Raw genomic sequence first — 27,365 nt, forward strand, 5'->3', positions numbered from 1 at the left:
TGTAGGGGACCAGCAGGGCTGGGGGGGTGACCCATCCAGCACCAGGTGTGTGTGGTGTGAGTTTAAGTAAACTTTTTTTTAAGCTAAAAATAACACATCGGCATTTCCAAATAGGTGTAACTCTTCCTTCCAGTTGGTGGGTGCATTTTAAAAAGGTTTGTGGAAGGGATAAAGAATCACACCTATTATTCAATTATGACGTTGTACTTGTAGAAAAGACAAAATCTTTTTTTTCTGCTTGTGTCATTTAGGATTAACAGTGCTTAACCATGGGTCTGTGTTTTGCATCTCAACCACTACAGCTAACAAAGCACCATCGCGTTCAAACCACAAAGTTCATTCTTTGTTTTTAAAGGCCATCATACAAAGGCAAGTTCATAGAATCGAATAGCTTCAGCCTTGAGCAAAAGAGACTAAGAGGGGACTTGACTTCAGTATTCGACACTCTCAAAGGTCAGTGCTATGCACTATTAGTGCTTTTAAGAAATAATTCCTTTTTTAATTTAAATTGTTAGGAATTTAAAGAATAAAAAGGCAAGCCTAATGGAAATAGCTTAATTTTCAGCTTTTATCATCGTGAATTCCCCTGGCTGTGAAGTGTGTCTATTTCTGTATCCGTTTTGATATTTTGTCTCTTTTTTTTTGTATTTCTGATCTTAAAATAAACACTTAAAAAAAGTGATGTTTAAAACAAAAACATAAACAAATGCTGCATACACCCCGTCTGGCTTTCCTCTCCTAGAAACGTCCCTTTCCCATCCGGTACCACCCAGCTGATACGGGACGCACCCGTCCCAGCTGAGCGACCTCGGCGTATTCTTGAGGATAAATACTGTGGGGGGCGTTGGAAGACGTCATCACTGTGCGTGCATGTACGTACATTACTTGTAAGCGACCAGCACGCCGGCTGACCTGCAGACCCGTCCAGTCCAGCAGGCCCTGGCGCACACGCTGCCGCCGCCAGGGGGCGCCCGGAGACGCGGAGGGGGGTGGAGTCCTCCGCGGGAGTCCTCCATCCTTCCCACCATTCCGCTTTCCCCACTTAGGCGGAGCGGAGTGAAAGGTCGTCTCTCTTGGTCACCGACAGAGTCGTCGGGCGGGGAGCTGCGAGAAGAGACGGCGGGGGCGGAGGGAGAGTATGTGAAAGAGACGCCGGGAGAAGGAGAAGAAGAGGAAAAGTGAGTGAGTTCGGGGTTATTTCGCCGGGTGAGCGCAGGCGGGCGGGAGCGAGGCAGTCCGGGGGAAAGCGGCTCCGGCGAGGCGGTGCTGGGGCTCCGGCGGGCCGGGTGGGTGTGAGCCGGGGCTGGAGACGAACTGGGGCTCCGTCTTCCCCGGCTCCTTCCTCCCCCGGGGTCGGGACTGCCCGGTCGCGGCGTGTCGCGGCTGTTCTCCGGCACGGCGAGGGGCTCGGTGCCCGGTTCTCGGTGCCCGGGGCTCGGGGCTCTGCTCACGCCTCCTCGCCGGAGACGAGCTCCTCTCCCAGTGTCCCCAGTGTCCCCGGCTGCGTGCTGATGCACAGGCTGGTTGTGTGTTGGTGTCCAGGTGGTGGTGGGTGGGGGCTGTTGTGGTTTGTTACACAGCTGGGCGACCCTGTGGGGCTGTTGGCGGCAGCTGTTTTTGTGTGTGTGTGGAAACGCTGCGCCCACTTTTCGTGATGCGGACGACACGCCGACGGGTTTTGTAGTCGTGTTGTCGTAGGAGAAACGAACTGTAGGTCGGGGACCCCCCCACACGGCGGTATCGGGGTGCATCCAGGACGGAACCAGCGCTCAGAGGCGGGACGTTCCTGCCACGGTCCGGTTGACTTGTCATCTTGTAGCCTTACAACGTGACGATTGTCTGGCGTCGCCTTTCTTCTTGCACCGTCGGTGCGCAGGATTTAGATGTGTTCTTCTAACCTGACAGTGACACCGGCGCGGTAGGTGTGCTTGTGCGCGAATTGCTCTGCAAAAAAAATACCTTTGTGAAAACCCGTTTTGAAACGCTTTCCGGCGCATGGGTAACCGGAGTTCGTTTCTGAGCCGTGATTCAACTCCTCCCTGGTTTTGGAGTTGAGTCTTGTAGGCTTCACTTTGGCCAATTTACATTTCACGGTTATTTCACGAATTGGCGTTAGTTTTCAGTCTTTTCTGTAGGCTGTGGTACCGCCTCACAAGAAAAGGGCGTCAAAATGTTCGACGGCGAATATTTCTAGATTTTAATGCTCTTCAGCGTCAGCTGAGCCTGATAGGCGATCTTCAGCCCTAGGGTGCGTCTCATGAGCAAGATGAAGGCGGTAATTTGAAACTGTGGACCGTGACACACTCTGACACTACGCAGTTTTAAGTATTTTTTTGTTAAATGACGAATTTCCGCGACTGAGGAGGGATTCACCCGTTGATATCTGACAGGACCCGTCGGAGACTCCTCTTAACGAGGGCTGGTTTCTCCCCAGTGCACATGAACGTTTATTGACTGACACTGTGCACTTGATTTGGGTCCTGGAGCCGGCGGGGTGGTCGTGCTCTTTCTTGATCATAAGTTAAATGATTTTGTCTCTTTGAGACTTTTTTTTTCCCCACCTCCTAAAAATTTGACTAGGGCTTGTACTTGGGATCAGCCCTGCATCGATTCCAGGCGCTCAAAAGTCTCCTCACTCAGGCGTGTCGTCTGAGTTGTAACCTATTGGTGTTCTACACAAGGGGAAAAAAAACACTTTGCGGGCGTCTGATAAAGTGTGATCTGCGCTTGTCTGTTCGTCGTAAATTGATTTCATATTCAGAGCCACTTAGACAAAGATAAGGCAGCAACCTCTTCAAGCCAAATTCGGAAGCCCCTGCTTGAAGTTGTGTGTGCTGGACGTGTTTGAAGTCGAGTATCTAGGAACCCAGGGACTTAGAGCAGAAATGGATCAAGAGGCAATAAGATTAATTAAGATTTTAGTTGGCATCGTTGATTAGGGAGCTCACCTGGACTGAAACCTGTTGAAACGGCGAATCCGCAGGTGCAGGGAATGTCTGCTTTGGTTCTGGGGTTCCCAGTCCCGGTCCTGGGTACCCCCTCAGCATTCATTGCCATTGCAGCTGAGCTCTTCCCTGAACCCCCATCAGGGCACGGACATGTTCCCTCGTTAGAGCATTCGCAATTGGTTTTCCCACTCAAAGGTGGGAGATTTGAGCTTGAGAGATACGGTAGGTAGTTACAAGGCGACCTCCTGCGTGTTTAGGAACTGAAAGCCTTTAGAGTTCAACTGAACCTCTCCGGCCTGTTAAAAGGGTTCAGTTACTCAATTGGGTGCTCAGGTGGAACAAAAAGCAGCAGTTGTGCGAGACCCCAGGGACCGAGACTGGGATTCGCTTCATGGTGGGCTGGCAGAGGGTGTGTGGTAATCAACAAGCTAACTGAGCTCTCAGTCCTTGAAACGCATTCCTAACAGGCTCAAGTTTGCATAAGCTGTGTGATTTGCATGGGTGTAATTTTAGATGAAGACTGGCATTATGTTTGCAGACATTTCACGGAAGGGGGTTTTCAGTGGGTTGTGTTGCGGACCAGCTCTTCCTCGGCATCAGTAGAGTTAAACCAGCACAGCCTGGGCCCTCCGCTGTGGAGGTCGCACCTGCCCTTGGAATTCATTCTTTTAGCAGGGGAGTAGGAGCAAATCCTCACTTTTCTTCTTAAACATTCCCCCCCCACTTTGATACTGGAAATGGAAACGATAGTGAAGCGTTACTCTGCGCTGGTCTCCTAGACCTACCTCTATCAGGAACAGCATTCCTGTTGGGAGAAGGTGACTTCTATGGGGGTTGCGTCTGTTTAGGCATGTTCCTTGTTTGCCCCCCCCACCCAAATACTCAGTTCTGGGAGTTCCTGGCAGCGCGTTGCTGTGATGTGGAGCAGGAAGGCCGTTTTTAAACGTCTTCATGTGCTGCCTGTCTGCAGCGTGCGAAACCCGGCTCCGGGGGCAGGCCGGGGCTTTTCCGCATTGTGAAAGAGGCGGCACCGCTTGCGTAATAATTGTCTCCCGAGTCACCGGCAGGGTAGGGCAGTGTTGGTCCTGGGGGAGGGGAGCGGGCGGGGGGGGGGGCAGCCGGTGTGTCTGCAGGTTTTCTAGGTCTCTTTAAACCACTGCGGTTGTTAGATTGGTCCTGTTGGGCCCGTTATGAGCTCACTGAGGTCCTTCAGTCCAGCGTTGGAATGCAAATCTGTAGCTCGGTGCTCCAGGGCTGAGGATCGCCCAGCCTTACTGCGTGCACTTTAAATGTCATGGAGTGAGCGAGCAGTTCTGCAGTGAGAGAGCGTTAAGCAGTAGGGGGGGTCTTAATTGGCTTAAGCTTAATGGTTGGTTTTGATGTTGCAAATGTCAGTGTTTTTGCGATTTGTCTTTAATTGACTCAATGAAAGATGAAAAAAAAATGTTTCAATAACTGCTTTTAAGGACTTTATGGCTTTTATCAATCAAGAGTAATTAAGCAGGCACCATCCGTGTAGCAGTGTGAAAAACATCTTAAAAACACTTCTCAGTACTTTTTTTTTTAACGTCGGACTAATTTTTAAAGTTTGGGCTAGAACAGATTTTACCAAGGGAAAATCTGATTTGAAACATTTGTCTCCTTCAAACACAAAGGCATGAACTGAAATTTGTCGTTCTGATCAACAGTAATGACCAAGAATCAGTGCCTTCCATGTGATTGTGTAACTTTAGCTTGCTTACAGACTACCACAGTATCCCTCAGGTAGCAGCAGAAAAAAATCACCCAAGTCTCTTAAATATAATCAGGGTGAAAATCTAAAAGGCATTATTACAACTATTACAAAAAGACCATAACTTTTCATCTTGTTCAAATATTACAATGGTTACCAGGAAGTATCAACATAACAGACTGTAGAAAAACTTGAGTGTTGCAAAACTGTAATGGGGAAATTGCAGCAAAGCTATTGCAGTTGAATTCCAGTTGTCGATGACTGTGCTGCGTTTTGTAAGAGCATCTAAATGCCAGATTTTGTTTTGTTAATTGACAAGTTGTGGTGTGTACTTAAGTTGCCTTGCTCTGTTAAACAATCATTTTAGAACTACCAATTGGGGGAAAAAAAAGTCAGATAACTAAATATAATATTTCAGATTAAGCAAAAAATCGTGAACTTTGCGAAAGTACTGTAAGTCGCAATGTTGTCGCAAACTGGCATTCGAGTTCCCACGGATTGTGACGTGATGCGGCTCTTCCTGCTCACTAGTCACTGTGATGACTGATGTGATGTACGAGCGAATAAACACAGGTTGTGCGGCAGACATCTCACCACAGCAGTGTTCCAACATGATCTGCCTGTAGAGTTAACAAGCAGTATTTGTTGGCAAAACAGTCTTGAAATTGAAAGTAATATTTGGACTGGATTAAAAGAGACGTATTCACAGGCCGGCTTCTTTACAATGTCATATGGCCACAACACGTCATCCGAAGTCTTGTTGCCTCTTCCTGGATCGCCCAAGACGGTGCTGGGCATACCTGGAAATTGGACCTATTTTGTGATGTAAATGGGTAGTTTTACGCGCGACTGTGTACCTTTTACTTTTATTGCGTCTTGAAACGCACTGATTCTTTCTAACCCCGGGATATAAAGAGCTTAACGTTTCAGTTCCTTCAAAGAAGATGGAGCTGGTGGAAAGTGTGTTTCTGGCGCCCAGTTTCCCCCCCACCCCCAAAATTTGCTCACAACCTCCTGAAGTCTGAATCGTCCAGCTTCCCTCAAGCTGGCCAAGGCGATGTGTAGTTCCCGCTGAAGAGGCAGAGACCTGTCGATCCAGTCCTCTCCGCAGCACGGAGCGAACAGAAATAACCAGAAATCTGCTCCCAGCTGCATGACCAGCTCACTCTTCCTGCATCTGGGACCCATTGTGGCTTCCAAGTAAGAGTAGTTGTGTGTTACGGTTTTAAAATACTTTGGTGGATTGTGTAAAAGGTTTTGGTGTGTAAAACTGTTACACGTTTGGATTTGGCTACTGTCTGAGGCATGCAGGTTGGTCTGCCCACTGACGACGCAGCAGTGGTTAACTGTGGAGGGAGTGTGTGATTAGCAAGGGCCCCTTGTCCGTGTGTAAAAATCGGTTACGAAGACGCGCTCAAACTGGAAAAAACATCCTCGCATGTAATGTTTTAATTAGGCCTTGGAACTAAACCTTCAGCATGTGTGTTGACTTCTGCTCTGTTTTAACTTCAAAGTATGCCTTGAATACTGCATTGGTATTTGTAGTGCATCGTTGTGTTAAGATGCTATAGTTTTGTGCCAATTAACACTGCACTATGGGTTTGTGCTGCGAAATGTTTTGGGAAAAACGCAGCTCACTTAGCGTCTTAGACATTCCAAACCTGCATTTAAGAGAAGGTTTTGAAGGCATAAGGAATGTTCTGAGCCAGAGGAGACCAACTGGCCTGTCTGGCTCGTTTGGTTTGCAGTAGCTGACGTGAGGATCTCCTCCAACCTTTTCTTGTAAGAATCCAGGGTATCGGGTTCAATATGGCTGGGTACTTTGTTCCAGACTCCCACAACCCTTTGTGAAAGAGCGTCCTATTATATCCTCATTTGCCTGCTGATTTGTGTTTCGCGGTTTATTTTGAAGCGCATTCAGTTCGGTTCTCTTAGTCTGTGTGACTAGAAGCGGGAATTTCTGATTTCATCTTCCCCGGACTGATCTCAGATACATTTTTTTCGTAATGTGTTGAGCACAGTGTATGCGCGCTCTTCCAAATGAGGTCCTACTGGCGCGTTACGTTTTTTTACCTGACTTTGTTTGCCTTTTTCAAGACTTTTTTTTTTCCCAAGCGACTCTTTCTCTTCCTAGTTAGTTTGTTTAGTTCTACGTGAATGCAGTACTACAAGCTGGCCTCCCGGGTGTTTGCCCAGTCTTTTGCAATCTTTTGTTGATGGTCCAAATCTCTGGGAACCGGACCACCTGCAACTAAAACTCCTTCGCCCTCTTCCCCTCCAGCAACACCCCCCCCTTGTAACTGAAACAAAGACACCTGCATGAGTGCTCTCTCTGTCTGGAGTCCCGGTGTCTGCTCAGACCTGTCACTATGCCCACTTGGTGTGCTTGTGGAGTGTGGTTGTTACTTCTAATTAAAAAAATATATATAGAGAGAGAGAAAAACAATTACGTTTTTACGTTTTGGGCCTTCAATGGGTTATCATCCATCAGTGATTAAAATCATTCACCATTGTGAAAGTGATCTAACGCGGGTCAAACAACGGCTCATCCATGTGTGAGGTGAACCCTGGCAGCAGCACTTTCTGTCCTGATGATGAGGGGAGCCGTTCGGTTCGGTGTTGCAGCAGGGCTGTGTGCACGAGCTGTTCGCTGCCCCTCCTGTGAAAGGACACTGCCGATCTGCTGAGCTGCCTGTGAGCTACCAGGGATGGACGCCTGGTTTTTGCTGGTTAATTACAGAGACTCGCATTAGTATGGCTTTGCGTCGTACTGGCGGCCTGCATCTTGCATTAGGGGTTTTAGTTTGCTTCCTGTGACACGTAACCTTCTAGGCGTGTTCTGTGATTTAGGAAATCTCTAGCTAGCGGTATGTTTACTGGTAGATGGAAGTGCCTATGTGCAGTGCCATCAAAGCTCATTTGGGTGGTTCTCTGTCCTTGCAGCTTTCAGCCTCTGTGTTCTGCTGTGACCTGCTGCAGCTGATTTCTCAGTACGGCGCACAGTTCCTGTAATTAAAAAAAAAAACATTCGAATGTTCAGTATAGTTCTGGGAAATTGAGTCTGATGACCATTTTATCAGTCTTAAATCTTTCCTGGAAATGTTTTCTTTTTAAGTGAGGGGAAGCCAGATTCCAAGGCTTTAAATTTCCGAAGTGTTGAGTAAATTATAATGCAGAATTAGAGAGAACGCAACTAAGTGTTGCCTGTCCTTGAAACAGGTGAAGAGTCTTTTGTTGGTGGGGGTGGGGGGGGGGGGCTGTTGTGACTTGAACTTTGAACCTGGAAACAGTTTGAAGAAGGAAACAATTGAGCCAGGGTTTCGCTCTAAAAATAACTACTGCTGCTGGTGAGAAGTTAAGGAAAGGAAAGCTGTCAAATTACCTGAGGTCCTTATAGTCCTTAATCCCTACCACTGGGAGCCATTGCTCAGCCGCCATTAGGCAGGGGTCTCCCTCTTCCTGCAATCAGAGTGGCATGATGTGGCCCCTGCAGTGGCTCGTTTGCGATTAGCGTGTGAGAAACACACGGACTGTGGCTCTGTGTGTAAACAGTGTGTGGTTGACGGGGGGGAGGGGTGGAGTGGCTCGACTGTGAGAAAATACGATTTTACAGCAGGTAACGGGTTCATTGTTTATCGCAACTTCTTAAATCAGAACAAATAGGTAGAAATGTATGGCTTTTTAAATTTGATTTTATGATTTCTTCTTTTGCTTTCTGAGCTGTGTGACTGACTTTTTTTTGCAAAAGCAAACCTGCACCGCTAGTGGCAAAATGTGACTCAAGCAACAGCAATAACCAACTAGAGCGTTTACAGTGAAGAGTAAATATACTAAATATAGTTTTCACTACAGGCAGCTCTCATGCCTTTTTTCTTGGAAGAAGTTTTTAATGTATTTTTTTTGTCATTTTTAAATAAGTTTGTTTGCAGCTTTTTTTTAAATTGTTTTGATCTTGGCAGAATTATCTGGGATTTCCTTTTGTGGTATAATTATGGAATCGAGTTGATTCCCCCCCCCAATACACTGTTCTTAGAGGGATGAGTTGTTTGAATGATGTTGTGATATTTTTTGCTACACTGTTACTTTTATGCACATCTGTAGATATTTTTACCTTTTTTGCTCTCCCTAAATCTCCCGTAAAATATTTTGTTAGCTACAGGTAGATTATGTGGGTAATATACTTTTTATTTTCCACGTTTGTTAGCAGATGACGCTGGTCATCATTCATGTGTTAGGTTTTGAAATGTGTAGCACTCTTCTTTGATCTGTTTTGTAGACAGTAATCGTCAGGAAAGGCAGTCTTTCCTTTCAAATAGAATGAATACATGCATCAAAACCATCATCCCTGGATGAACTGTTTAGAATCTGATGCTCTGGATCTCTATAGTAACCTGTGTGCTGTTAAAAATAGCGCAGCCTGTCCTCGGTTGATACTGCCGAGGTCGGCCTGCTCCTTTCTGAGCATCTCTGCATATTGACAGTGACCTCCCTGTGGGCACATGCAGGGTCAGACCCAGTTTGATTATAACGAGGCTTTTGCAGATGGTATGCCCACGAGTCGTGTAAACTTTCTATGTTCCAGTTCGCCATGCAGTCGTGGCTACACCACGGTGGTGTACTACTGTGTAGCAGCAGTACTGCTTAGTTCTGAAAACCATCTTATAATTGCATTCCTATAAGTTTCCCAGAGCTGGCGGTGACTGTGAAGAGTACGTGGCATTAAAACAGTCCTTATCGCATAGTCAGGGCGCCAAGTGGGGTAGTGGTGGTGGTGATCAGCACTGTTGGCTCTCACTTCCAGGGTCCTAGGTTTGATTCCATATAGAAGACACATTTGTAAATACAGGCTGAGCTGTGTTTTATTCAAACTGTGGTTGTGTGAGGCTAGGCAGGCAAGTGTACCAGCACAGGCACGTGCAACTACTTTTATCAGCAGGTTGAAGGCTGTTTTTCTGGCAGTTTAAAATGAAAGTTGGATTTCAAGCTACCTGTGGCGTAATCTGTGCAAATTTACGCCCGTAACCTCAGCAGATTGATTTTATGCTCTTTAAAAAATAGAAACATGCTTTTGATTCATAGCAACAAGTGCATTTTCCTCAGAATTAGATTTTCTTTTCTTCAGAGTGGCAAAGGAGTGTGACCTGTGTACACTTTGTGCTTTCCGTTGGAGGTTTACAGGGTAACATTCTTGGGAAGAAAGTATTACTCATGCAAAACCCTACACCCACAGAGGGTGATGCTCAAGTCAGCGTTGAGTGTTTTGCGCCAGTGGTCCTGACATGCATTCATGCAAAAGGTTTTCAAGTTTGTCCAAGCATCCACAGCAGGTCACTGTCCTTATGCAAACCGACACCCATAGGGAGTTTTCACTGCATTTAAGTGAGAAAACTGATTAAATTTACCTTTGGCTAATAATACCCAAGTTCCACGAATGCATTTCTATTTGCTATAGTCAGTGTTGCGAGTAAGAGAAAATAAGCCTGAGAGTAAGAAGTTCAGGAAATCAAGAACTGGGTCCACCAGTTTTGGAACTGCTGAGCACACTGGGGCTGAAACAGAAAGGAGGACGTAAGGTATTGCCGAAAATCGTCCCCCCCCCTCCCTCCCTTCTTCCTGACGCACATTATCAGCGGCGCATGGCCCCGACAGGCTGGGACTGATCCGTCCAAAAACGCAGGCTGGATCAGTCGCTACACGTTGACAGAAATGACTCGAGCAAAGATAACGGTGAGAAAGAGGTGGCTAATTAAAAGGGGCAGGTTCTTTTTTCTGTAGCAAAGGTGGTGTTGTTTGCTGCTGCTGTTGTTGTTGTTGTTGTTCTTGAGTTATCGGGTGTTTAAGGCGCACCTTGATTTTTTGTGGCAGATGTTGCTGCAGATGCACTCGATCACGCTGTAGAAGAGAGGGCCTGCTGGACTGGGGCGTAAACTCATGGTGTCAATAGCAGGACAGCACACCACAGCCTGGGCCTTGGGCTAAAGCATTAAGTGGGGACTGTGCTGAAAAAAGAGCACCTAGTGGAGGTGCTGTCCATCACGCTGTATTTCACCTGTGGCCACTCTGTATTCCAGATGTGCGCCGTTCTCATGTTTACAGTCTTGTTCAAGAAAGTACAGATTTAAGTGTTTCTTTCCCAGCTTGTGGATACAGCGTGTATACCTTCCCCATCTGTAGTGGCTTTAAGTGGGGATGTTTTAAAAATGAACAAGTAATAGGTTTATTCCATGCTGAAAAAAAGAAGAAAGAGAACACAACGTTTTGGCCGTGGAGCCTTCTTCAGGTGTCTGAAGATAAATAATGTTTTTAAAACATTTTTAAAATAATGTTTTAAAATGATAACTTTATCATTAAACTAGTTGTCTTGCCCCACAAGATAGTTTAAAGTTAAACTTTTAATTATTCATCTTCTGGTCTGGTCCTCTGTCATGACCCTGTCGCACCCTGTTGGTGCAGCGTGTTAGTGAGACTTAGTTGCTGCTTGATTTGTTAGTGCTGTAAAGTGCTTCGTGGTTCTGGGATTTTGCAGAAGGTGCCGTTTTGCAGCAAAGTGTGGCTTTGTCCAGTGCTTCTGGTTTTTCTGTGTTTAAATGACAAAAGTGTTACAAAATGTGAATGCGCTCACAGCAAAAAAATGTGTGGGGGGGAAAAAGAAGCTTGTTTGGAACTGTGCATTTGTTTCCAAGACCGGTGTAGCAGCAGAGAAACGGGGCGCTGAAGGTGACTGCTCCTTGACTGAGCAGGGAGGCACATCGGTGTGCTCTGCATAGCGTGGCGACAAAGGGCCAAGGAAATTCTAGACTGAGTAGCAGGAACGAAATACAACATTTTACCTGATGAGCCTTCTTCAGGTGTTCCTCAACAGCTGAAATGTTTCTTCTTCCTACTTTTTAGCATTAAATTAACCTTCACTTGTTCCTTGAAATCTTATCCCATTGGGTGTTTAGCCTTTTGTTTCCTGTTTTTTTTTTTTAGAAGAGTACAACGTCAGATTCTTTTTTCAGGTTCGGAGCACGCTTGCGTGTTTTGCAGTTGTCATACCCAAGTGCTTCCTTCCTTCCCATGGCTCATTACCCAGATCTCGGTGACAGAACTCCCATTCACCCCTAGAGCTGCAATTACAGGGGTTATATTTCCTGACTGCGTCATAAATTGATGATGTGTTTTTAAAGACTTTAAGAATCGTTCCTAATGATCTTTTACCCTTGTGTGCGGCATGCTGTTGGCCTTGGGCACACTCACTCTTTTGCTTCATAGAAGCATGCTGGAGTAATTAAGTTAGGAAAGATCGCCAACGTCATTAGGACTGATGGCGGCTTGTTTCCTGGTGGCTGAAGCTTGGTCTGCAGCCGACAGGGACACAAAAGGAACTCATTTCAAGTAGCCTTGAATGTGGTGCATCTGGTCCTGATTACTTCCGAGAGATCCGTATGGGAATATTCCTGACGTTTCTCGCGAGGCATTATTTTGACAGATTATGAAAATTCCCACTCCAGTCAGCACTTCGGAAACCTCTGCTGACACTCTTTGAAACCGGCTACCCTTTGCCAATGCGCTTTTTGATCTCTCCGGTCCCCACATGCAGAATGGAGATGCAGTATCATCCACTAGCGCTCCCAGCCTGTAGCTGGCCGTGGCACTTAAAGTTGTTGGCGTACGCCTGGTCAGTGTCGTCATCTGCTCTCCCCACCTCCCAAATCTCAGACCAGGTTTTAATATGGTTAGCGATGCTGTTAACAGGTAGGGAGCTGCTCCCAGTTTGTTTCTGGTTTGGAGACAGGGTTCCTTTTCTGACCCCTGGGCGCTTCTAAACCAAGATGTTCCTACTCCTCCCTGGATACTCGTGATGGTGGGGCTGACGATGATGATAAAGACTCTAGCCTAGCCCTCCTAATGGCAGAACCTTGTCAGGCTGTGGCGTAGGGGAGCCTTGACATTTCCCCACCTCGTGTGGATCCCGGCCTGTCTGGACACAGGTACGGAGCTCTTTACCGGTCGGATCCACAGGGCCCAGGCACATGAGGAGGCTGGCTGTTCATGTCGGATCTTTATACCAGGGGTTCCTGGTCTTTCCTACAGGCGAGGTCTCAAGTTACACAACCAGACTTTGAGTTGACTTCATAGTGGTGCTTGAGTCTTCTCAGCTCTTAAACATGTTCAAAGTTGCCTTTTAACTACTGCATTTCATAAAATGAAATCAAAAAGTGTGGTGCGGGATTGCAGCGGATTGCTTTCTGTATTGTTTCGCGATTGGCTTCTTGCGGCCCAGACTTTTTGTCCCCCCCCTCCAAGCGCATCCAGTGTCAAAGGTCAAGTGACCCTAGTCAGATTGCGAGCTTGAAGTAATTCTAACATCTTGGCAAATACTGACAGAGGCAGTGTGGTAACAGTGTTTTAAGTTATTGATTATTCTTCTGAATCACGGGGGTGGGGGAATATTACAGAGTTGATGAACAGTTACTCTGGAATTTTTTTTTGCGAGACACCACTGGTATAGCAAGGCTTGTGGAAGATTCAGGCAGGCCCCAGTGGTTGTTTTGAAATGTTATGCCTGTGTAGAAGAAAATTTAATATGGAGGCTCTTGTTCCAGTTTTCATGCATATAAACTAATCAGGCAACCACTTCTAGATCTCAAGGCAAAGCGCCTTTAGAACCTCAGAAATGTGTTATAGTATGTTAATGACTCCCCTAACCAGTGAATGCTTTTGTTATGGTAATCTTGAAAATGATACGGTGGCTGGTCCCGATGTCCTCGCAGTTAGGATCATTGATCCGATCGGAGTCTCTGTTCCTTTCCGAAGGTGCGCTTGTAGTCCGTGCGTTCTGTCACAGCCCTGTGAAGTGTGCACTGCAGAGCTCGAGCTCCGGTCTGGTCTCGCTGCAGCTGAAGCCGCAGTGTTTACAGAACAACAATGCAAATTTTGTGCCCCTTTCCTGGATTTAAAGCTGGTGCTGGTAGCTCTTTTCTCACAGGATCGTAGTACTCATTGTTTAGACACATCACAAGCGTTCACGGTCAGTGACGCTCGCGGTTCATGGCAGTGCATAGTGGATCACTGTGTGGCAGATAATATTTGGGATAACAGTGTTTATTTAGACTGTGGTTTTCTACAGGTTAGCTACTAAATGTATTCCACTAACAGGCTCGTTTGTTAAAATACATGCTTTAACTTGCCTTTACAGGGTTAGTTATTTCACCAAGATGTGTCTTCTGTAAGAGGGGGTGGCATTCAGTTGAGGTTTTTTCGGTTTTAAAAAAGGCGCTCGGGCGATTCTGGGAGGTTGCTGCTCGGGGAGAAAAGGGTTGGGGCATCCTGCTGTCCTGGCACCCATCCCATGGGCGTCGCGGCTCCGAGATCCGGCTGGGCAAGCCGAGGCCTCTCCCAGAGAAATCCCTCCGAGTTAGTGCCGATGGGTTTACAGGGACAACTTTGCGTTTGCTGGGCTCTGTACTGAAACCACCCCCCTCGGGCTGCGAGTGTTTGGACGTTTGTGCTGTCAACCAAAATTGAAACGACTGCCTGTCTTGAGTTTTATTAACAGGATTGCAAAAATACCTTGCCAAGATATGTTTATGTGGACAATAAGAGCCTCGTTGTCTGGATGGCCCAGCTGTATGACACTATGCACTGCTGGGTCATCCAGACCTAACTGCTGTGCCTGGGGCACAATTGTGTCTTCTGTAGGTTTTTCTGTATTCGTTGAGGCCCAATTGTTCCTGAGATACTAATACTTTGTGTGATTTTTTTTTGGAAGACTGTGTCTTGCAAGTAACATGCGGCGAGTGAAGCTTTCCGATGAAATAGGACTGTTCTGAAGAAGGCCGAAACGTTGTTTTCTTTCTTCTTTTTTTCAGCATGGAATAAACCTATTACTTGTTCCTGTTCTGAAGAAAGTTTGTTTTCATTCTGGGATTTGTTGAGTTTGGCCTTCTGACAGCGATCGTATTTTGCACTTACACAAGGAAGTGAAAGGAGGCTTGAGTCCTTGTTTACTTGGTTTTGAATGTGAAAGTGCAGGGGAAGGTCAGTCTGACCTGTTACTGACTAGTGAGGCTGCAGGCCTCAGGCCCCAATTACTGCCTTGGCTTTGAAGTAGTATTGATCTCTTGGCCGCGGTAATTTTGTACTTTAAATGTTCACTCAAAACTGCATAACGTCAATAAATGCCCAATTAATACATCTATTAGGAAGCAGCAAAGAAGAGATGAAACGGTGCTCTACTGGGTTCAGGAAACAGCAGTCTCTTAGGTGTTTAATAAGATTTCGTAGGGCAGATGCACTCACTGCTTTATTTTATGTTGGATTAAGTTGCTATGGGAACTGAAGAGCATAAAAAGGCATCTGATGATGTTTTTGTTAGCTCTCAGGCCTGTTTTCCTTCTCTTTGGGGGAAAAGGTGTGCTGTCAGTATAACAGGAAACTTATATGGACTTATTTTGTAGGGATTTATTCAGGCACAAATTCTCCCAGCTGAACAAAATTCTCTTCCTCGTTTTGTTTTGGTCTGTACCGTTCTGTGTACTAATTGGCCCCTGTTGGTGTTTTAAATCTTTACCGCAGACAGTGACCTGACATTGATGGGACAGAGAGCAGAGAAACGGAAGCTGCTTTTGATGTTTGTGTTCCCCTCTCTTTTGTACATTATTGAGTTGGAAAAAATCATCACGTGGTGATCCTCTGCCCTGATGCTGAACAGTCCTGTTCGTTTGCTACCTCTGAGGAAGATGTGGTGCTTAAATCCTCCTTAAATACTCAGCCCCATCAAAATTGAGTATCAAAATTAAATATACGAAGTACAAACAAGTGGTCTTTGTACTTTACTCATCACTGGGCTGTGATGCTTCATGAAATGATGTTTTTTTTAAACGTGTAATCGTAATTTTTTTGGGTGCAATTTCTGTACTTGTATTATGCTAAATACCTGTGTCAGTTTGACTTTTTCCCGTCGGATATTGTGGAAATTGTGGAAATAAGCCCACAGGATGAGAAGTTTCTCATCACCCCACCCTGAGGGCCAGATTTAAAGGAGCATTTTGTTTTGCCAAATCCAGAGTTTTGCGCTGAGCCTCCTGCCTCCGAGAGAGCCCTTTTGGAAACGTGCAGTAGGACTGCACGTTGATGTCCTGAGTTTCGTTTGCAAAGTGATTTTTCTGAGGGGCTGGCCGGAGTGCGTGTGAGACAGGGCAGAGGGGGCCAGCTGGAGGAAGTTATTTTTGTAGAGCAGTGTGATGCCCGATGGTGATGACGTTCTTGGTTGCCATATGGAAACCGTCACACAGAGACCCCCCCACCACCCACTGGCTCTGCGTGTGCCTGACGTGTTTGTTCTCCCTGTGGGTGACGCGTGACCACCGCGGTGCGTGGCTCAGGGTACTAACCGGCAGGTGCAGGAGTGATCTGTGCTTCTGGCCGTCTTTGATTCCACAGATAAAGCCTCCGAATTAAATTTGACATCCAGGGGAGCTGATGACATGAGGTGGCAGCGTGAGAGAGAGAGTATTTTTTTTTTGTGCCACTGTGCTGAGCAGATTGGACCTATCACTCCTCTTGCTTCTGTGACATGTCCAATAACGTGGCTCCTAGCAATTCGGTTAAAATGTGCTTTATGATGTCTACAGCTTGTGAGATCTGAGGCGTCCTTGCCGTATACTCACTCTAGCTGGATTTTAGTAAAGAGGCTTGACCCTGTTAGGAGATGGATGTTCTGTGAAGTGTCTTGAGGTCTCTGGTCGTATCTGGAGGTTTAAGGCGTGTTCAAGACCAGGCTGAAGGAAATGAGGACCCTTTTCAGCAGTTGACTGTCTTTGGCACACAGTTGTTTAATTTGAGAGACAAGGCATCATTTTCTCTACATTCGCTATATTAATCCACACAATATGTGCGAACTATAAAATGTTGTTATGCGGTGACCCACCAAAGTATTTGCTTTAGAAATCGTTGAACTGCATACCGCTTTAAAGAGCGTCGGTTGAAGAAGACCGATCTGTACACGGTAGGTTGGAGATGTCCGAGCGCCGCGGTTCAGGAAGGATAGTCAGGAAATGCGCTTTCCAAAGGGGCCTGGAGTTTAAGAAATGTTTGCAAAGCGTGTTCAATGGTTAAACATTACGCATTGCTTTTAGAGTTCAGGTGGTGCACTAAAGCAATTAACTTCTCTTAGACTAATTATGGCCTTTGGCTTTAATCTTACTGTTCTTTGTGTGAACAGCACTGACACTAGTCGGAAAGCTCTTGTGCACTGGCCAACTTATAATTTCCTGCCGGTTTTTCCATATAGGAGCTGTTACACACGAGGCAGCGGACTAGTGATGTACTTTTTCTCCTCGAAGCGCCACTGTCTCGAACCTCGGAAGATTTCCGGTTGGCAGCTCATCCGGTTGGCCTGGTAAAGCATGTCAGCGTCTTAACATAAAGGTTCGTCCTGCCTGCTAGTCCGTTTTAACAGAAACTGTAATGAAGGCTGCGTGCCTCGGTGAGGAAGGGGAAATTAAAATTTCGGCATAGACTTGAAGTTTCTGTTACAATCGCCTGTTCGGTACCCAGGGAGGAGAGAGAGCTGCAGGGCCTCAGGCTGGACATTGGTCATTCTCTGATGTGCAATGATTCTTGAACATTAGACCATGTAGTCACGGCCCATCACAGTGTTTCCTGGGGTCTCTCTCTCTCTCGCCGAAGCTCAGCCAGCTGTGACAAATGACCTCCTGAGTGACGTCACAGGCCTGTGGAGAGCGGAAGAGATCCGGCTGTCCCTGAGGACATGGTGCCTGTGTCCGAGTGTATTTTGGGAGGCGAGACATAAAACTCTTTTATCTTCCCAGCTTTCCAGGAACCCATTGTAGGAGAAAAAAATGGCCATCAATTTTGCTTCAGCAACATTTCATATACTTGGCTTTGGTAAATTAAGAATAGACTATTATGGCTCTGCCTTTTGCGCCTAAAGCCTGGGTTTTGATGCCATCGTAGATTACCCTTCAGCCATTTTTGTGTACTGAGCATCAGAAGGAACTTGTTTGGCTAAAGCATTTATCCAAAGCACTTATATTTGCACCCCTTATATGTCTGGAACGTTTTATTGTATACGCCGGAGTGATGCACAGTGCTCAAATGTACTACAGCCCTAACCCATCTGCGGTTTGAACCTGCAGCCTTCCGATTGCAAATCCAGAGCCCAGAATGTTTTTCGGCTTAGTTTTGATTAATTTTCTTTTGTGGTAGGCTGCGATTCACTTGCTTGAGAGATTTTCCAAGCTGGTGAGACGTAAGTGCCGAATAGTCCGCCAGTGATAGCCAGGATTTAGAAGACCATGGAGTCGTGGCATCCTGCCAAGATTGATGGAGACATCCATGTTTGATGCTGTAAGCAGTTTAGTCATTGCAAAACTTCGCTTGTAGCGATTGATGGTGGCTAACTGCATGGTCCCATTCAGAATGCTCATGTAACAACGGCTTTCTTGCAGGGTGAGGATGTGACTGTGATGTCATATATGCCCTGCTCACCAGCCTTGAGCCCCCTTGAACGTTCATGGGATGAGCTGGGGGTGATTTAGTGCCTTGTAGGAGTCGGAGACCAGTGAACAGACACATGCTTGTTCAGTATCGATAAATGGGTGCATTACCTAGCAATGCGCACTGTGCGTTTCTGGCAGTAGAATTGAAAAGCATGGGGTGGAGTGTCTCATTTGCTGGGCCTCCATATTTGCCATTAATATGTCCTCTTTCAAGTGTCATATTTGCATGTCACATAAACAGGCTTTGCCTGGGGATTGAGGAACGTGTCTTCAAGAGTCTGAGATTCTCATCGCTTTGCCCTCTGGGGGAGGGTGAAAGGAGACATTGCTGTCATTTCTTAAAGCTTCATGTTGGTAGAGAATCGCTCTTGGTTGATAGAGTGATGCAGTTAAAGGGAAGTATGGTAGGCAGACAGGAGAAGGTTTTAGTGGTCGGGATCATTGGCAGGTCCTGATATAATGAGTAAGCTGAGTAGAGAAGCAAAAAAAGTTTTGTTTTTGAACAATCGTCCTAACACAGCAGTATTACTAAGATAAATGAGTCTTTTGTAAAATTTTCATGCTTCACGATCCCTTCATAGTCCATTCATTATTCATTTGAACATGTGCTCTGCCAATAAAAATGTGGTTCTGTTTTTTTTTTTTTAAACTTGCAGTTCCTATTTTGTGGCTGTTCAGTACTTCTTCACTGCCGAAATCTTCTTTAGGAGATGGGGAAATTGTTCAATTTTATTTGAGCACTGATCTCGCTTTGCCTTCCACAGCAGTGTTGGCCAAAAGCTTTTATGGAAGGGCACGATGCTCTGATTAAACCCCTGCATTCTTGCTGAAGTGCTGTTTGAAAAGAGCTGGTCGCCTCAGCTCGGTTTTGTTCTCAACCGTGTCTAAACCAGGAGTTAGCTGTTCAACGTACCATTCCACACAATCTACTCTTTTCCTTCGGAATTAGGAATTTACCTTGGTTAAATTAACATTACCTGTTCCAGCTTCATTTAAAGCTTGCTGCTCTCAAAGTACTAACAGCGCAGTGTGAAAAGCAAAACCAGTCTGTTTAATACATGGGATATGAGGTATTAAAAATGAGAATTTGACTTCGGGTGCCTTAGGTTGGCTGTTTTTACTTGCTTCCGTTACTTAATTTTTTAAAAGCGGTGCATAGCTCTCTTATCCACTCCATCAATAGAAGGCAGGGTTGTTTTCCAGATTAATGGGATGTTTTGCTTGCGAAACCAACGAAAATTAAAATTGAGCCCATAGCCCGTTCGCAGTCATTTCTGTCCTTAATGGGGAGGGAGGAGGGGAGAGCAGGACCGCGGGGATCAGTTCGCCAGGCTCGTGTCGCGGGCGGTGAATGCCGGTCTCAACGGCAGACAGTGCAGCGCGGAGCTGCGCTTCTGGGCTCCTCACGAGGCACAGGGTTCGACTCCTCTGCGCTGGAGGCCGCTGTGCCGAAGCTGTGCACAGCGCGCCCTTTGTCTGTGTGACGTGGACGGACGTCAGCATTCCCGGGGAGGGGGGGTGTCATGGATGCGTCAGGCACTTAGGCAGGCTGTGTGTCATGATCCGCACAAGACGCGCTTGGGAGGGTCTGCAGCTGCTTGTCCGTCTCCCCCGCCCCAGCAGGCTTCCCCTCTCCACCCCCCTCCAACCCCTCTGGCTTTGAGGATTCACCCCGAGCTGGGGTCACGGGTCACGGGGAGGATCGGACCGCGTGTTGGGAACCGACCCGCAGACCCGGCGTCTGCCTTTGGGGGGGGGGGGGAATGAACATCCGAAGCAGGTTGTCGAGAGGCAGCTTCTCTCGTCCCGTCTCCTGAAACGTGCTGGCAGCGGGTGACATCAAAGGAGAAGTCAAGGGGCCGGCAGAAGCGAATTGCACACTGAAAAGCAGAGAGGGGGAAGTGTGGCGCTTTGGCTCTGGGGGGGGTTCTCGAGTTGCCTCTGTGTGAAGGAGGCTCCACGGCAGAAGAGGGTTTTCACTGTGGCTTCGACTCGGGACTGATAAATGTGTCATTTCCATGTGGGGTTCAGAATCTCAGTATCGGTGCAGAAACATTTCTTGCCGTGTGTAAAAAAAAAAAAAGAAAAAAAAAGACTGTTTTACATTAAAGTCCTCAAAGCGCCTGTTCTTGCAAACCCGAATTGGTGCCTCGCACAGTTAACGTCACGGAGGTACTCGAATGGACAACATTGCAAGCCACCTGAAACAAAGACCCACCGTAGAGTGACATTTGTTGTTCTTGTACCGAGAAAGTGCTTTAATGTTTCTTATTTATTTCCATAAATAATGCAGCGAATGCATGTTCTAAAACAGTATGAAAGACGTTATTGCCCGCAGTTGTTGATTTCGGATGTAGGGACTCGGGGAGGGTGATCAGCCTGTATCCCTCAGCTGATCTCAGATGCGTTCCCTGAGGCCAGGTGTTTCATCTCTCTGTACAGGGAGATAGGGATCATCAGGGCGAAGCTTGCACACTGTTGTAACTTCTTAGCAGATGTGAATCCCGATAGCGTTTCTTTTAATCAGCAGGTCTGATAAATGGGCATTGGTTACCACAGCTTCGGGGGAACATTTGCCTAGCTGTGGCATTTTTTTTCACAAGGTTAGTTTAAGATAATAGGCTGGATGTTTCTCACCTTTTTCAGATGGTTTAAAGCATGAATTGTTCATCTGTAGCATTTGTTCGATTTATGGAATGGGCTTTTATCCCATGTAAGATTTTTGTGCATGCCTTTTCCACACCGATGCCCTGTTTCTTGTTTAGATTTTTTGCGTCAGCTGTTGGTGTCCCTTTGCCAAAGGAGAGGAGATGCTGAGGGGAGAGGTCAGAGCATTGGAAACTGAATTAGCCTTGAGCAGTCTGAGACAAGTAACGCTAACTGGGATCAGCAGCTGTGAATCTCGTGGGCCGCATGTACGTAAGCAAAGAAACACAAACCAGTAGGGCTAGTAGTCAACCTGGTTCAAGGTACACAAGCTAAAGCATTTGGATAATGCTGGTTAAGATTTTTATTTTTCCATGCTGTAAAGAAAAATATTCCCCTGGACTGAGAGGAACAGCAGTCTCTGCCAGACTCGATTTTCCAGATGACGTTGGTGCTCGTGCCGATATGAATTTTTTTTTTGCTGATGCAAACAGAACTGAAGGAAACACCTTGTGGGGTTCTCCTGTTTCCTACGAAACCTCAGCTTTGTTTTTCTGTCCTTTTACAACCTTTTTTTTTTTGCTTGATACTGCAGGCGGGCTTAAAAATTAGCTTCTCCATCTCTGTACCTAGTGGTGCTCTTTCAAATGCGATGAAAACCTGTGGTTTTCTAGGTGTTTGCTTTGGGGGGGGGCGGTGGAAATCCTGATCTTTTTTTTTTTAAAGGTTTTATAGATGAGGAATGGGCTAACATGCCACATTCATTTATTGCCAGAGTGGGGTTCATCCCAAGACCACATCTTCCCAGTGCTGTGCGACCAGGATGAGTGGTCGGAACAAAATCGACCTGCCAGCCACGCGTGTTCTCCAGCGGATCTTCCGAACCTCCGAGAGAGCACGCTTTTTCAGGCTCAGCGAGGCCATCGCCACATCCGACAACACGGGAGAATTTAAGATTTCCTCCTCGTTCGGTAACGCTGTGTTGTCTGTTTTAGAAGTGCCGGTGGTGGGGGGAGAAACGTTTTCTAGGTACTCAGAAATCTGTTTGTCACTGGGGCGTTTAATGATTGTCCCTCATGCCGGTTGCGCCCTATCAGTGCTCCGTCACGTTCGAGTGAAGAGGTCGTGTTGCACTGAGGTGGGGTTTGAGCTGGGAGGATGTGACTGGACGGTACAGGTTGATATCCACTGTGTCAGAGTGGGGGCAGCGTGGGAGAGTCCAGTCTGCCGTTTGTTCTTATTTCAGCTCCCCATCATGAGAGTTTTTAGCGCCTTTGTGCGGTAATCTTACATTTAAATCCTGTCCTCCAGCAGCAGCGCGTTTCCCCTTCCCCGCGGACAGGTCTGCGAGCCATGGAGGCGGAGTGGAGATCAGACTGGCGGAGACGAGCTCCGGGCGCCACAGCCAAGGAGGACAGGAGGGGAGCGCTGTATTAACTTGTTGCTTGGCAACTGCTGGAAACCGCAGGCGGCAGAATCTTCTCCCTTCTGGAAATGTCACGATAAGAACTTGTTCGGGGTTCGATTCTGGCGAATGTGGCTGGTCGCGAAATGAATCCGCCTTTGAGTGACAGCACACAGCATAGTGCATCCATTAACATTGCCATGGGGGTGAGATGTCAGTAAGCACTGGTTTTTGAAATAAGCACTGAAAGAAGCCTTTAAGTAAGCACTGGAAATATATATGCAGTGGATTTAAAAAAAAATAAAGTAGCACTGCTTTAAAATTGAGTTCGCCTGAAGGGGCTTGGAAGCATTGTTCTTCCGTTTTCTTTCACATGAATGAATGCCTGACTGCATATGCATGTTTATACACTATATAGTCATACACATGTATAGGTTGCATTCTGCTGATGGGTTTCTCGTACTGTACTGTGAATTTGGTATGACTTTCCTCACCCCCTTGACATTTTAGCTTACAATGTAAGCTGTTTATATTGCAACAATTTCGACAGGACGTGAGATTTTTTTTAAAGGACACTGCCATAGTCTCTGGCGCTTTTGAATAAATACAGGAAATAGAAATGTTTGGACTTTGACAGCAGCATTTGTTCTGTTTGTGATCTACTTCACTCAGAGTGATTGCAGCTGTAGAGCCCTGGGTCGTCTCTGTGCCGTGTTTCATACCAGTTGCCTAGCAATCTGTAAACTGGCACAGCGTTTTAAGCCTCTATCTGAGAGTTTGTAATGAATTTTACACTTCATTTAGCAAAATACTGTAACGTACAAATGAAGGGGATCACAGTTAAGAGAAATGGGTCCATTTCGGTTTGAAATTTATAACTAAATAAAGCTTTTAATGGAGCCGTGAGTGTGAAAGAATTTGCTTATGCTTAATGTGAGACAATATATCCAATTTATGACGGCATCCGTGTCCTACATGTGTTTCATTCACTAAAATGAAAGAGATGAAGCCCTTTTCTCTGACTTGGATGCAGAAAGAATTGCAATTTTTCCCCCATTGTTAGGGGACCACAAGATAATATTAGTTTAACTACTGTGTGCAACCTTTTAATAAGATTTATGGAAGCGCTGAATTTTTGTGGGTTTTCCTGTAGTGGTGATTTTCTCTCCAGACTTCAGTATGCCCTGCTTACATTGGACAAAGCCCATTTTCAACACCCAGCTTCAATGCAGACATTGTGCACACATCTGTACTATTTGAATATGCACTAAAGAAGCACGTGCTTTCGTCCCCTCGCTGTATCATCTGCTTCATTCAACACAGAGGCTAATTGATCAGTTCCCCCTGAACAAATGACCTTCTCTGAAGATGCTGGGAGATTAGGGCATACCATGTGTTCAGAAAGCCTTTGAGTCATTGAAGGAGACAGAGCTCCTCGGATGGGAGTGTTTCATAAGGCAACAGACTCAGGGATTCTTTTCCTCGGCCATGTGCTTTCTAGACTCGCTGCCTGGGAAGGCTTTCTGAACACGCTTGGAGGCTGAGAATGCAGGGCAGAGTGTCTAGCGTGCAGCATCAGATCATTCCCCCTCTTCGCATCCCTTATATGTGAAGGTATATACCCACCCCACCTGGGTCACCCTGCTGTAGCTGCTGTACACCAGGGGCACCAACACAGCCCGTGGAGTGGAGAAACGAGACATGACTTCACCAGCTGAGTGAGGGGGGCACAGGCCGTACAACCCTGAAGTGGGATATGGCCAGGGCACTCAGGTCAGCACCTGTACAGAGCCCACAGTATTTACTGGCGAAGCAGCCAGGGCTTCAGTTTAGAAATCTCATCGGAAGGATGGCATCTCCGGACAGAACGGTGTCCCCCATCGCCATACCTGGGCCTTGCCTTAGAAAGCCACGTCTCCAGGGAGAAGCGCCACCTGCTGGTTCTCTCAAGCCAGCTTGAATCAGCGGTCCCTCGGAGGTCTCCCTTTAAACTGCTGGCCAAGCCCAGCCTTGCTCGGCCTGTGAGAGCTGACAAGATCAGGCAGCTTCTGCTGTTCGTCTGCTTATTCGACTCATGTTCTTGTGTGAATTACTGGGACGTTCCAGTCATCCGGCAGGTTTCCTCACGTGGGTTTTCAAGTTGGGGGGGATTTTTAAACTGGTGAAGAATGACTTTTCATTTTATTGCTTTTTACCGTGTGCAAAAAATGCTAACCTGCCTCAAGATATACTGTGTTCAGAGGCAACGTGAGGAATGCATGACTTTGCAAAGCAGGTGGCAAATTCACTGAACATCTGGAGCTCCACGCTGCGTCCTTGATCCTGCAGACGCCCAGGCCGGTTTGTCTGCTTCTGTACAGTTTCTCCAGGTCTAAAGACTGACGAGGCCCGCAAGTCATGGATGAGTTAAGAGAATATTAACAGAACCCTGGCTTGTGAGGGCTGAGGATTTTGATCTCAGATGATCTTTAATTCGCCTGCTTAACTGATCACCGTGAAATGTTACATGTCTTTAGAAACTGGTGACCTGATGGCGACCTACAAGACAGCAGGGCAGGGGCTTTCCAGAAAACAAGCTCGTCGCCCCCTTATCTAGTAGTGCTTCCTGCTGTTTTTTTAAAGGCATTTAAATTCCTCATGATTTAGGTATTGTACCTTCCCTAAAAATGACGAGTAACAGTTTGTGGGCTTTTTGCAAGGTAGTTTCATCCTTTTTTTTAGCCCGATTTAGTCCAAGTGCAACCTTAAAGGGAATGAAGGAAATTCCAGAAGGAACCACAGTGCACGGGTTCCGTCCGTCCTCGAGCACTAATGCTATGGGAGTGACTTTAGTTCTGTCAGCATGGTCCGTTTGGACACTGGAATGGTTGTGAAAATCAGAAGAATCATTCTTGATTACTAGTTCAGGTGGGGAGCTGCGTCAGCAGGCGTGGGCTGCAAAGGAACAAGTAACAGGTTTATTCCGTGCTGAAAAGAGAAGAAAGAAAACAACAATTCGCCTGTGGAGCCTTCTTCGGGTGTGAGCGAAGACGTGTGCTCACTGCTCACACCCGAAGAACGCCCCTCAGCCGAAACATTGTTTTCCTCTTTTCTTTTCAGCACGGGATAAACCTGTTACTTCTACATTTAAACAGTAGTAATTTGTTTTCTGGGAACCTTCATGGACAGTGCTAGTACAGTATTCCTTGGTTTCCCCATGTATATTAATACAGTTGATCTTGGTAGTATTGCTAATTATATTGCTGTTCTCTGCCGGAGGCTTGCTGTGTCATGTACAGCATGGTTCTTTCCAGCTATGTCACTATGCGGAAGAGTCAAGCTCTTTGGGATGCATCCCTGTGTTTAATAGCATCATAAACCCAGGCAACCTTTTTTTGTTTAAGCACAGGACAAGTGAACCGTGTGAACTAGGCTTGTAAAAAGCCTATCGGTGTAGCTCATAAACCTGAGGAAAATTAATGTAACTAAAAATGACCTTTCTAGATGAGCCGTGGCTCAGCCGCCTGTTCCTTCTCGACCTGTGGCAGATCAGTGCAGTTTTGAAGCGACGCTTTGCTTCATTATTTAAATATAAGTCACAGGGGGCAAGGCCTTCCTACATTGTCTTCTGCAGATATTGCTGCGTTTTTGGACTTAAACTCCATCAGGTGTTTGAAATGAATGCACATTTGCCACCCTGTCCTTGAGTAAACGGTGGGGAATGTATAAAGTGTTTTACACAGCACTGTGGACCGTAGGGTGTGAACACGCGTGCGATTACAGGCTAATGCAGTGAACACAATAGGCTTCTGTTTTTTATTTTCCTCCTCTGGTCATAGGTGAAGTAGAATTTACTTCTACCTGGAAAGTTTTTTTGGGGGCTGGAAAATGGCTTGATCCACACCTACTGGTAAACATATGATCTCAATGGTTGTGAAATGATTAAGCTTCATAAATAGTGTACCTTATAATGAATGTCTGTTTGTGCTCTCCCATTTTAAGTTTCTAGAAAATTGAGCCCACGTCCGTTGTATTGGCTAAGGCATGGGTAGCTAATTTGAAATGAATTTTGTCTGTTGTCGAGTGTTTAAGGTTGTATATAGTGGGTAGCTGGACATTATCAGCAGAGAGAACTCTTAAAAGCACATCAGTCTTAACTCCTTTAAGATTTAGATCCTTGGTTTGTTTTTACTTTGTCAAATACATGAATCTAAGGAAATGATTTTTTTTTCCCCCTGCTTCGCTGTGTGTCACAGGCAGGAGTGAAAAACGAGCCTCTTATTTGCCTTGACTGGAGGCAGTTGTTTCCGAGAAAGAACGGTCTTGTTTCTGAGAAGTTCCTTGGGGTAGAGCAGGAGATTTGAATCCGTCAGCTGAGCTGTTGAGCACGGCCTCTGTCTCCCCGCCCCTTCTCGCCTGCCTTACCGAATCGCCTTTTCTCATCCTGCCTCTCCGCCGCTGCCCGAGGGTGCGTGGAGCCGAGTCGCCCGCTGTTGTGCGGTATTTTCAGGATGCTGGAAGTCGGGGGGCTGGGGCGCGTCTCTGCGAGTCTAAGCCTCAGGTGTTGAAGGAAGCGGTGGAGAGTTCCCCCAGTCCTGCAGTCGGTCTGCACCGGGAGCAGCTCGGAGTGCCACAGGGCCAGGGGGGGGGGGATTCCCTACCTGCCCTGCCGTCTGCAGCCCTCCCGCAGTGGAGATACCTGTTCAGAGAGGAATGTGGAGAAGAATGCGTGTAAATAGCTCTTGGTGACAGAGGAAACAAAGCACAGCAATGCAGCATTAAAAAAACAAAAAAACAAACTGGAAACGCCAGATCACCAAAATGTGGTTTCAAGTGACGAAGCCCACCATCAGTGCTTCCTTGGGATTTTGAGATATCAGGTGTACCGTATTCCCGTTCTTCACGTCTGAGTAATTTTGACCATTTTGGGGGAGCGCTGGCTTAACGCGGGCTCAGGTAGGCCTTTGCTGCCCCCTTGTGGTCAGAAATGGAAATGTAGTAACAAGATGAGATCAGATCACTTTGTCTCACCCTGCAGCCAACCCTGCTTGAAAGTACTGTTGGTGTTTTTCCATTGTCTTACAGCCTGTAAGAACATCACAAAGATTATAGAAAACACAAAGCCATCAGATCCCTCTCTCTCCATA

At 46.5% G+C, this 27,365-nt stretch overlaps 1 protein-coding gene across 8 annotated transcripts in view; it reads left to right on the forward strand.

Moving 5' to 3' along the window:
* Positions 1–937: 937 nt before the first annotated feature.
* Positions 938–27,365, forward strand: part of LOC148651744 (guanine nucleotide-binding protein G(I)/G(S)/G(O) subunit gamma-12-like) — a 60,741-nt gene continuing 34,313 nt past the window's right edge. The window contains exon 1 of one of the 8 annotated variants that reach the window (XM_088597808.1): positions 938–1,186. The gene's annotated coding sequence lies outside the window, so the exon portion shown is untranslated. Of the gene's footprint in view, positions 1,187–1,680; positions 1,919–5,861; positions 5,881–27,365 lie in introns of those variants that run through there. The other 7 variants (XM_088597809.1, XM_088597807.1, XM_088597802.1 and 4 more) reach the window with 7 other exon arrangements.

Source organism: Lepisosteus platostomus, chromosome 11 (genome assembly GCF_059453375.1).
Source record: "Lepisosteus platostomus isolate fLepPlt1 chromosome 11, fLepPlt1.hap1, whole genome shotgun sequence".
Taxonomy (NCBI): Eukaryota; Metazoa; Chordata; class Actinopteri; order Semionotiformes; family Lepisosteidae; genus Lepisosteus; species Lepisosteus platostomus.